Below are 7,925 nucleotides of genomic sequence, written 5' to 3'. Positions count from 1 at the left end.
CCAGGTTGGATGCATGAGACAAGTGCTCGGGCCTGGTGCACTGGGAAGACCCAGAGGGATTGGGTAGAGAGGGAGGTGGGAGGGAGGATGTAACTCCATGGCTGATTCATGTCAATGTATGACAAAACCCACTACAATATTGTAAAGTAATTAGCTTCCAACTAGTAAAAATAAATGAAAAAAAAAAAAAAAGAGTTCAGCAAACTTTTGTTGTGGAAAGTCAAATATGAAATATTTGAGGCTTTGCAGACCATACTTCCTTGGTGGCTCAGATAGTATAGAATCCACCTGTAATGTGGGAGACCTGGGTTTGATCCCTTGGTTGGGAAGATTCCCTGGAGGAGGGTATGGCAACCCACTCCAGTATTCTTGTCTGGAGAATCCCATGGACAGAAGAGCAGTCCATTGGGTTGCAAAGAGTCAGACATGACTGAGTGACTAAGCATACATGCAGACCATGCAATCTTTGTCACAACTTCTAAAATCTGCCATTGAGCAGTCATAGACATTACGTAAATAAATAAGAATGATGGTATCCTGATAAAACTTTATAAATAAAAGCAGATGACAGGCTGCATTTGGCTTGGAGGTTGTAGTTTTTATACCTTTGTACTATACCGGCCGCATCAATGGCAACCCACTCCAGTATTCTTGCCTGGAGAATCCCATGGACGGAGGAGCCTGGTGGGCTACAGTCCACAGGGTCGCAAAGAGTCGGATACGACTGAGTGACTTCATTTTTCACTTTTCACTACACCGACAGCATCATATTAAATTGACCTGGAGATTGTGAAATGTCAGGCACTCTGGAAATACTGGAAAGGTACTTTGTGTCAAAGGAATGTTAAACCCTAAAAAGTTTTGGTTAACTGATATATCTGTGAAGTTTTTAGAGGTTTGAGAACTTGGGTAAAACTGAGGCATTTCTTGTAAACTAAATTTCAGGGTATTTGACCTGTACTTTCTACCACTAAGAAGTGGGACAGTGCTTGGATGGTCATTTTGAGCTTTAAAGATATTAATACCATGCACAATTTCAGTAATATAACTTAGAATCAGTTCTTAGATGAATCATTAAGATGTAAGTTTTGAGTGTGATTCAAACAATAGAGCCTTCTCCAGTAAGTTCAGGAAGTGGTTTAATTTGGATGCATTCAAGAAATGTATTATCCGTGGTAATCCGCAATATTGACACTCTGTCAAACTTCTGAAGACAGGCAGTGTTCTTTGTACTGGAGAACTATTCGCTTTTGCATAGGAAATACTGACAAGCCACTGTACCTTAGTAGAAAGTCTGTAATAGACCGTGAGACATCTAGTGAGTATGCAGTGGGTATGCTCGTATGTGAGTTCACATAAAATATCCTTTATTCTCTACAGTGAGTCCCTTACGAGCTAATTATTTTCAGGAGAGTATAGCATTAATCCATCATATTATGGAAGTGGTACTGTGAGAACTGGGCTTGAGTATGGCAGGAGGGTACAAATAATTTGTACAAATGGGTGTACTGTATCTTTATGTCACTGATTCTCCTGACCAATCCTCTCCTCGGCTCATATGTGTGACCCTATTGAGGGTTCCCTGGGACCAGCTGCCTAGAGGAATATCCTGAAAATGGTTCATTAATGGGTCTAATCCATATGTTGGTATGAACAGAAAATATAAAGTTTTTGAAATATAATCCCAACCATGTATATATATGAAATACAGTGGTGATGGTTATTCCTCCCCAGTGGGCAGATCCTTGGCAGTACATATGTTCTTCAACTTGCTGGGGAAGTGGTTACAGATAAGAATACACACAGAGATACTTGAGCAGTGGCAAATGACTTAGCCTGGAAAAGACTGGAAGTTGAGGATAACAAGAAAATTGTCAGGAAGATACTAGGGGATAGACCTGTGACCCTGAAAGGTGTAGATCTTTTATCTCAAGCGATGCCCACTAGAAAGAGTGTTCATCTCAGCAGAAATGCTAACCAACCAGATAAACAGGATGAGCTCATCCAGTAAGGGTGCAGCCACCTGCCCTTATTGCCAATCCCAGAGAGCAATCTACCCAGAGAGTGAGCATCCATGATGGTAGGAATGGTGGTCATTCATAGCCATGGGGTTGCAGAGTTGGACATAACTGAGTGACTAATACACATGGCTGCAACATTACAGGCTTCCTTGATCAAGGCTATAATGATTATCCTGCTGATGTCAAATCTATCATTAGTGAAGTTGGAAATCAAGCCCTTGTGATAGCAATGTGCAATAAAAAGACAAATTAGCCACTTAGAGACAAATTACATAAGAACTCTATCACCTGAATAGGGCTGGCAACTTGTCCTTATATAAGAATTGATATATTTTCTGGATTTGGGTTGTTCATCTCTGAGGATATTGTCAAGACATTATGTTCATTCCTTTTGCACCAAATGTTTCTGTCTATTACTGATTTGGTTATGTCATATTAAGAGAATCCTGGGGGTTTTCCCATAGGCTTTATCTGGCCACTGGAATAGATTTGGTTTCCACAAGAACAGACTGAAAGTACCAATGAATTAAGTATGTAGAAGCAACATTCAACTAATTATTAACAGAAGTTGGGTGTTTAAAAATATCAGTTCCCTTGTTTCTTGGGTGGGAGAATCTTGAGATTTGTCCTTTGCAGTTTTCCAGAGGTCTCTAGCAAGACTGAGAAGCTCTGACATGCAATGGTAACCACTTAACTAGCAGAAGCTTTATTGGCTTTCCTCCCTTTCTCATCTTACTTTCCCACCCCACTTCCATGATTTCTGGCATCACATCACAAATAAACCACTTGCATTCAACTCCTTGTCTCTGTAGTTTTCTTCTCAAGAATTCTGACCTTAATACATTTGTATTTAGAAAATTGTCCATAAAGCCAAACTAGTTAACTGCATTTGTAGAATTTTTTTCAAAACATCTTTATTTATTCATTGGACAGAAGTTTGGGGGGTGTATTTTATGCATGTCATATATCTCTGATCTTAAGCAAAGCAGAGACTAATGATTTGAGAGACAAATAAAACAAAATTAGAATGCTACATGACAAGTCCTTAAATAGAGAATCACAGGAACCACAACAACAGTGAGGCAGAGAAAGAGAAATTACTTCAGAATTAATTCAGAGGTCAGGGTATCCTAGTTGATACTGTGATAGATTTGAAGCTTCTCAATAAGTAAGGAGGTTGGGAAGGCTAATTTAGCTTTGAGGACTTAATGGCAGACAAATTAAGAAGAACATTTTAGGCCAAAGGAGCAGCATATGAAAAAGTGCATAAAGGTGTCCAGAGGAAAAAAGAAACTATACTCCTGTTCTTTTCATTTACTTATTTCTTTAGAGACAAGGAGGGGCATTGAAGAATTTATTATTGTAATGACTTATTTTTGTGCCTTTGAATCATGCTCAGTCAACATTTGTACCAGAAAAAGTACAGTTTCCAAACTGACTTAGTGAATATATCTTAGCCTGCTAAAGATTTTTTTTAATAATAAATATTTTATAGGGTGAATATGAGACCAGGAAGATAAATGTTCCTAATGGTAAATACATATCTGCAACTCCTATCTCTTAACAGCATCATTTGATTCTAGGACCTAAAGAACAACCTACTTTTGCTTGCTTCTTTTAAAACGAACCTTGTCATATGCATTGTGTAGAACAGATTGTGTGTGTGTGTGTGTGTGTGTGTGTGTGTGTGTGTGTGTATTAGTGACTGTGATGGTGTTGGTGAAGGGTGTTCCCTGATTAGATTAGGAATAGAAAGTCTCCTCAATCCTTCCACCTCCCCAGGAAATGTTGGGACAGATTATTCCTCACTTCTTGCCACTCATCACTCACTACTCCCTGAAGCCTGGAAGATGGTACTGGCATGTATGAAAGCTAGATATTTGTTGGCTGCTGGTATTTGCTGATTACTGATGAAAGTTGGTAATTCACACTTGTGCCCTTTGTCTTCCTTTTTTGAATACAATCTAAATGTACATCAGCTGGTGAATAAATAAACAAAACGTGTTTTGTTTTGTTTTTTTCCACGCAAAGGAATACTCAGTTCAGTTCAGTTCAGTCACTCAGTCGTGTCCAACTCTTTGCAACCCCATGAACCGCAGCACACCAGGCCTCCCTGATCATTGCCAACTCCCGTAGCCCACCCAAACCCATGTCCATTGAGTCAGTGATATCATCCAACCATCTCATCCTCTGTCATCCCCTTCTCCTCCTGCCCTCAATCTTTCCCAGTATCAGGGTCTTTTCAAATGAGTCAGCACTTCACATCAGGTGACCAAAGTATTGGAGTTTCAGTTTCAACATCAATCCTTCCAATGAACACCCAGAACTGATCTCTTTAGGATGGACTGGTTGGATCTCCTTGCAGTCCAAGGAATACTACTCAGCAACAAAAATAAATGTTGACACATGCTACAGTGTGGATAAACCTTGAAAACATTATCATCTTTGAAAGAAGCCAGACACAAAAGACCACATGCTATACTTGCTTTGGCAGTACTAAAAATTGGAACAGTACAGAGAAGACTAGCATGGCCCCCACAAAACGATAGCATGCACATTCATGAAGCATTCCATACTTTTTCATGACAATGGCAAAAATAGTGTAATATATAAATGCATCAAAATAACACATTTTACATCTTAAATTTACACAAGGTAACACATCAAATGTATCTAATTTTTAAAAGACCACTTACTATATTATTCCATTTTACAAAATGTCCAGAATAGGCAAATCTATAGAGATAGAAAGTGATTTAGTGACTGAGGGTATACATGAGAGGTGGGTTTGGGAGGTAAAGGCTAATAAGCATTGAATTTCTTCTGAGAGTGACGAAAACATTCTAAAATTAGAGCACACTGTGCCTTCTGTCTTTCTTTAAAAGAATCTATCCACAAGCTGAGCACATTTCCCAATTTCCTTCTGCTGTGACGTATAAGGTTCCTACTGTCCTCTTGAACGTCCATCTGTAACAGGGCTCAGTTCCTAGAAGAGGAATGGAGAATCCTTATTCTGGCTTCAAGGTCAGGCTTCTAACAGTTAAATATAAGAAATAAAGTGGATTATGTGTTTTAATGTTTACCCAGTTCCTATATGTCTGTTGGTCTATAATCTGGTGGGCAGGAAGGCAAAATTGTTAGGTTCCTCCAAATTTCAGCAGGTTTTCTTTCTTTTGATGGTTACAAGAGCACTTTGTTTTCCTTAGCACAAGGCACATTATATCTGGAGCTGAAACCAATCAACTAGAGCTGAAAGTTATTGTAGGGAGCATGCAGTTAATGGCTCAATTCATAGGAAACTCAGTTCTAGATGTTTTAAGTGGTTTTCTAAAGTCATGGATTTACTTGGAGGAAGAACTATGGCAAGAATTGAAGTCTGCTGATACTTCAGGCTATTTTTCACATCCTCTGACTTCTCAATAAAAATGTACTTAATAAATAAATAAATGTAACACTAAAAATATAGTAATATCCCCTGGTTTGTCAGATGATAAAGAGTCTGCCTGCAGTACAGGAGATCTGGGTTCGATCCCTGGGTCAGGAAGATCCCTTTGAGAAGGAAATGGCAACCCACTCCACTATCATTGCCTGGAAAATCCCATGGACAGAGGAGCCTGGCAGACCCCAGTCCACGGGGTCGCAAAGAGTCAGACATGAGTGAGTGACTAAGCATAAACATTAGCCTGTTTACAAGATACTGTCATATGAATGCATTAGACCTCAAGGGAATAGAGCATTTTAGTTCTAATTGCACTTCCAGAACACTTTCTGGAGTTCAATGTCAGCAGTATTATACTTCATAACTGTCTCTGGGTAATAAAGGGAATTAAAGTGGACTTACAAAAAAGAAGCAAAAACAGTGGACTATTTCATCAAATGGCTCATATTTATTTGGGGAAACCAGCCTGCAAACAAACCAGCACATTACCAAAGATACAGCACTGGTTACAGCAGAGTTTCAGGGGTAGAATCAGGCAATCAGAAGTGGGTAGACAGGGGAATCTCTCTAGAGAAACTGAAAAGGCATTGCAGATCATTGAGCCTACCTGTAGAGGTGGTTAGATGGCTAAAGGCGTCTTAGTAGACAGGATAGAAAGAAGCCAGGGAGCAGGGGTGGGAGGGTTTGTGGGAACTGGGAAAGGAGAGGGATCTTGGAGATGAATGCTGGGGAAGAAAAGGAGTGGGGGGTGGGGGCTGTCCTTGAGTTCCCCAATTAAGGTGAGATGAAGAGATTTATTACTCAATCAGTAGTGTACACATATGTGAAAATGAATCATTTGGTGTACATCATGTTTTTAAATTAATTTTTTATTGGCGTGTAGTTGCTTCACAATTCTGTGCTAGCTTCTGCTGTAAAGCAAAGTGAATCAGTTGTATGTAGACATATGCCCCCTCTTTTTTGATTTCCTTCCTGTTTAGGTCGCTCAGAGCTGAGTAGAGTTCCCTGTGCTATGCCGCAGATTCTCATTATTTGTCTATTTTATGCACAGTATGAATAGTGTATATACACCAATTCTAATCTCCCAATTCATCCCAACTCCCTCCCCTCTGCCTTGGTGACAATTTGTTCTCCACATCTGTGTCTTCTATTTCAGCTTTGCAAATACGATCACCTATACCATTTTTCTAGATTCCACATATGCATTAATATGCAGTATTTGATTCTTTCTTTCTGACTTACTTCACTCTGTATGACAGTTTCCAGATCCAGCCACATCTCTACAAATGATCCAACTCCATTCCTTTTTAGGGCTGAGTAATATTCCATTGGATATGTGTACCACACATTCATGACCCATTCATCTGTCAATGGACATCTAGGCTGCTTTCACATTGTGGCTATTGTAAATAGTGCTGCAATGAATATTAGGCTGCATGTATCTTTTTGAATTACAGTTTTCTCTGGGTGTATGCTGAGTAGTGGGGTTTCTGGTCTCATAATATTTACCCTGGGTTTAAAATGTATACTAGCTCTCCCATATCTCCTAAAGCTTGCCAGTGTTTAGGTTTACTCCATTTCCCATCAGTATATAATATTTGAATCAAAAAGCAGCTTCTCTTTATCCTATATAATTCTCCTCCTCCTTCCCATCACCTCCCTTTAACACTTTCATCATAGTTTTCATACAAATGTTGCTTTTCTTCCTTTAATTTTCCCACAAGACTCAACCAAGTTGACCTTTACCACACATTTCGTACCTAACCTCGTAAATAAGCTTTATCTGTTGCTTCCTCCTACAAGCTCTTCTAACACGTAGCTATAACTTGCATGTGTGCTTATGTGTGTATGTTTAGATTTATTATTCCCACTAAATTTGTCATTTCTCAAAGGAAAGACCCAAGTAATTTAACTCTGTATTTGTCAGAGCAGCGAATGGGCATACTGTCCAAGACTTGTGACTTTCGTATGAAGGTTTTTGTTCCTCTTAACAATAGAGTTGAGGCCTTAAGTGCACCTCATTATGGAGAGGCACCATTTTGGATTCAGTGCATGGGAGAAAAACATAATGTCTTCGCTTTTTTCCTAGAAACAGATGAAAGAGGGAGAGATGACAATTCAATAGTTTCTTATGATATTCACACAGTTGTATTAGTAACAGTGACATCAACAACTAACATTAATACGGTCTTTTTCCATGCTTAAGAGCTATGTGGTTGCAAACTCTACCTCATATGGAGTTTTAAAATGACCTAGATGTATGAGAGTTATAATTTTCAAAGATAGCAACAGGCATCTCAAATGTGCCAAATGGTTTGTTTACAAAAGAATCATTCTTCCTCAGGAACGTAAACCAATTCCTCTGACTCCAGTATGGTAAAACAAACTACCTCCCCACCACCCCCAACTACCTACTTCCCAAAAGATAAATAAAGCTATTTTACCAAAGCATTTCAGATTTTATT

At 39.1% G+C, this 7,925-nt stretch overlaps 1 non-coding gene across 1 annotated transcript; it reads left to right on the top strand.

The window, feature by feature from the left end:
- Positions 1 to 4,496: 4,496 nt before the first annotated feature.
- LOC133058957 (U6 spliceosomal RNA) lies at positions 4,497 to 4,601 on the top strand. Its single transcript, XR_009693463.1, has one exon. It is a non-coding gene; the product is annotated as a U6 spliceosomal RNA (small nuclear RNA).
- The last annotated feature ends 3,324 nt before the right edge of the window (positions 4,602 to 7,925 follow it).

This window comes from Dama dama, chromosome 6, assembly GCF_033118175.1.
Source record: "Dama dama isolate Ldn47 chromosome 6, ASM3311817v1, whole genome shotgun sequence".
In the NCBI taxonomy this organism is placed as follows: domain Eukaryota; kingdom Metazoa; phylum Chordata; class Mammalia; order Artiodactyla; family Cervidae; genus Dama; species Dama dama.
Note: the sequence above shows the minus strand (reverse complement) of the source record. Positions and strands in the feature narration are given on the sequence as shown.